The sequence below is a fragment of the Ascaphus truei genome, chromosome 4 (genome assembly GCF_040206685.1).
Source record: "Ascaphus truei isolate aAscTru1 chromosome 4, aAscTru1.hap1, whole genome shotgun sequence".
NCBI lineage: Eukaryota > Metazoa > Chordata > Amphibia > Anura > Ascaphidae > Ascaphus > Ascaphus truei.
The window spans coordinates 175,923,207-175,927,479 of record NC_134486.1 but is presented as its reverse complement, the minus strand read 5'-3'; positions in this window follow the sequence as shown (position 1 = coordinate 175,927,479).

Here is a 4,273-nt window from a genome sequence, read left to right as displayed (position 1 = left end):
ACACTCCAGTTCGAGGGAGTGAAGCTGTCGGTATATCAGGACATATCCCCCACTACACTAAATAGAAGACGGTCACTGCAACCCCATACAAAAATACTGAGAGAGAGGGGCATACGTTATAGATGGGTTTTCCCCTTTGGACTCCTCGTTATTAAAGATGGCAAAGCCCACAGCATACGGCATTTGGATGAGGGGGCAGCACTCCTACAAACCCTAGGAGTTAAAGACAAGCTCCCGCAGCAACCAGAGAAACGCCCGACTGCAGAAACCTCCTGGACACGAGTGAGCAGGGCGGTCGAGAACACGAAGACCAACAACAAAAACAAACCCTGAGGTCGGGAGGGTGGATCGGACTGGATATTGCCCCCCAGTTATACCCCTGATGCTCCTGGATGTCCAGGCAGCACGTTGCCCCCTGGATATAACGGATCCTGGCTGAAGGGACAAAGTTTCTTTTTCCAACCTGTTGCTGCAGTTTGAAGCAGCTTTCAAGCCATCCTCCTGTGACTTCAAAGCCGGCGGTCCCCTGCTAGCAGCATGAGAAACATTGTGTTCCAGCACAGGGATAATGGCCTCCAAGAGGGCGCCTCCTGCATCTACATCGTGGTGTCGGGGAAGATGCGGGAGTTTCTCGTGGGTAAACATGGCGCCCCTGCAAATGGCGCGAACAGACTGCTGCCAGGCAAGTGAGCGGAAGGGGAGGAGGCGGAGTTCCGGGAGGAGAGGAGGAAGGCCCCACCTACCCGATCCACAGGCAGCAGGATCTGACGTCAGCCGGAGGCAGGGCGCCCGGATGTGACGTCATAGGCGCGCCCGGATATGACGACATCGGCGCGCCACCCGGAAGTGCAGAGGGGAACTGTCGGGGACCCGAGGCAGAGGTACGCGCATTCCTTAGCTGAGGGTCCCGACGGACAGCGGAGGGGGGGGCGGGATGTGGAGACAATGGGAGAGGGGGCCAGAAGAGAGGCTGGGCGGCAAAATATACAAGGCAGCCCCATATAAAAGTAGGTTGCGAGTGCGAAAGCGGCTATCACACGGAGCATTAGGCTCCATATCTGGAGAGTGGAGAAGGAAGGGAGGTGGAAGGAGGACAAGAAGGGGGGGGCAGATGAGGAGAGGACTAGAGGGGGAAGAGAGGGCAAGACGAGTATGCAGAGGGTAGAGAGTGGAAGGAGAGTAGGGGGGGGGGGAGAAAAGTAGAAGGGGAGTTTGCAGAGGAGCTTACCGGGGGGGGAGGAACAAAAAGAGACTAGGGAGGGCGCAGTTAGATTGGCGACCGAAAGGAAGGAGGAAGTAAGAACACACATAGGAGGAGTATAACTACAAAAGAAGGTACATTAAAAAAAAAACAAATAACAACACGGGAAAGAGGATAGGCAGTTAAACGAGTTAATACAGGGTTAGCGCAACAGGTTAGTTAACTAATCCATACAAAGGTGTGGAGGGGGAAAGAAGATAAAGTTTTAAGTTGCTGTTTTACAACAAGTTTTTTTTCCCAGGAAAGCTGGGTGGAAGAGTTACGCAATGGCATACACTATAAGAGTATTTAGTTTTACATAGGATAATGCTCCACAGCGCGGGGGGTTAGGAGGTAGCTCCGCTCTCCTGGCGGTAGGCATGGGCCTCAACCACACTGACCAGGGTACATTGGGGTCAGTTGGGCAAGACCCGGGGAATGTGGACTTTCTCCAGAACTGGAGCCTTGCAGTGATGAAGCAGGGTGGAAGCAGGGTCACGGGGTCCCCGGGCACATGAGCTCAGGCCAGCAAGGTCTGGTAAAAGCTCAGACCAATTGATATTGTTGTCTATTATGATGCTGTTTATACTACATGTTGTGTTGTCTCCCCTGTCTGTGTCTGTCGTTGTGTGTATCCCCCTCCCCCTATCCCAACCCCCCACGTGGAGCAACTACAGGAGCATTCGGAGCCACGCAGTCTAATGGCATCTCAGCCATCGTCCGGCAAAATAACCCGTATCAGTGCACAGAATAGGGTAAGCAGATCTATACACACATCACAATGTCTGTAACCTGGTTATCTCAAAATGTGAAAGGCTTTAATAGTCCGCAGAAGCGGAGGGTTGCCTTTGCTGAATATAAGAAAAAGAAGATAGATGTTTTGTTCCTACAGGAAACACACTTCAGGACACAGCCCCAAATATCTAGATGCCCAATATCGGCAGTTTTATTTAGCCTCAGCAAGAGAAAAGAATAAGGGGGTGACTATACTCCTACACAACAACTTCCCATTCAAAATTGATAAGATTAAAAGAGATGTGGAAGGCAGATATCTAATTCTGATAGGGACAATACAAAACAGTAAACTGACATTGGCCTCAATCTATGCCCCGTGCGAGAACGACCCACAGTTCTTTAGATCTTTCTTCGCTATCCTCAATAGGATCGCAGAGGGCAGTATAGTACTTGCTGGGGACCTTAATAAACGATTGGACCCAGATATGGACAGAACACAGACGAAACATAGAGACAGAGTGGAAGGGGTCACAGCACTCCGACAGGGAATCAGAGAGAATCAGCTGGTGGATATTTGGAGGGAACAACACCCTGGGGAGCGAAGTTACACATTTTACTAAAACCCACACGACAGCTACAGCAGGATCGACTCTTTTTTGGTGTCAGCTAGACTGGTCCCGAAGATCACTTACTCAGAGATCCATGATATTTCATGGTCTGATCATGCACCAATTGAGCTGAGGTGCTCCCAGATCAAGCTGATCAGCCCTGGAGCAAACTGGAAACTAAATGAGTCTTTATTAAAGATCCCAGAGACCGCGCAACAAATTAAAGCCGAGATCTCCCAATTCTTTAAAGCTAACACCGGCAGTGTGGAATCCCATGTCACCTTGTGGGAGGCTCACAAGGCTACTATGCGAGGGGTCCTGATAAACATAGCAGCGGGTAAGAAAAAAGCGAGGGAAGCTAAAACAAAATTATTAAGGGAGAGGCTCCATGAGCTCTCTATACAGCATACCCAATTCGGGAACGCAGACACATTGAAGGAATTGAAGGACACAAGAATAGAGCTTAACCTCCTCCTCACTTCCCAGGCTGAGAAAGAACTGAGTTGGACAAAGAGGAATTTTTTTTGAAAAATTGAACAAGCCAGATACCATGCTAGCGAGGAAAATTTGCAATAAACAACGCAACTACACAATACATGCGATTAAGACTAGAACGGGAGAGATAACAGCCAATCCCAAACACATAGTCGAGGAGTTTAAAGAATACTATGCAAAGCTATACGATGGCCAGAAGGTTCGACATAACGCTAAAACAAACAAGGCTTGAGGTGAATTTTTAGCCAAAGCAAACCTACAAAAACTGACTAGGTTGGAGCGGGAGTTCCTAGGTAAGGAGTTCACAGCGGAGGAACTAAAAGAGGTAGTTGTTAACCTTAAAACTGCTAAAGCTCCAGGCCCAGATGGATTTTCTAACTTGTATTATAAAAAATATATAGGAATCCTGTCCCCGCACTTGCTGAGGATGTTCAACCATATTTTGACAGGAGGCTCCTTCTCAGACATGATGCTGCAAGCGTCCATCTTAGTGATCCATAAACAGGTCAAGGATCCCACCAATTGTCCAAGCTATCGGCCAATATCTTTGATTAACTCAGATATTAAAATTTACTCCAAATTACTGGCCAATAGATTGAGTTCGATTCTGCCTAGGCTGATTCACCCAGAACAGGTTGGCTTTATCGCAGGTAGGCAAGCGGCCGATAATACCAGAAGGATAATTGATACTATAGATTACATAAATGCCAATAAGATCCCGGGGATGATTGTAAGCCTAGACGCATAAAAAGCCTTTGACAGAATCGACTGGCCATACCTGGATGCCACGCTTACTGCTTTTGGAATGGGGGACACGGTGATACGGGCAATTAGAGCGCTGTACACTAATCCAACAGCGCGGGTAATCCATCAAGGATACCCGTCAGACTCGCTGCAAATTAAAAGTGGTACAAGACAGGGCGGCCCCCTTTCGCCACTGTTGTTCTCCTTATGCATGGAACCACTTGCGAACCACATTCGTAGTAATAAAGACATCACGGGAATCCATATACAGTCGCAGGAGTACAAAACCGCGTTATACGCTGATGATGTTATCCTGACACTGTCAAAGCCCCTAATCTCCTTACCCAACCTCTTTGACCTCTTGGACAGATTCAACTCAGTTTCGGGGTTTAAAATCAACCAATCAAAATCAGAGGCGCTAAGCCTGAACATCCCCAAAACTACCGAAAAA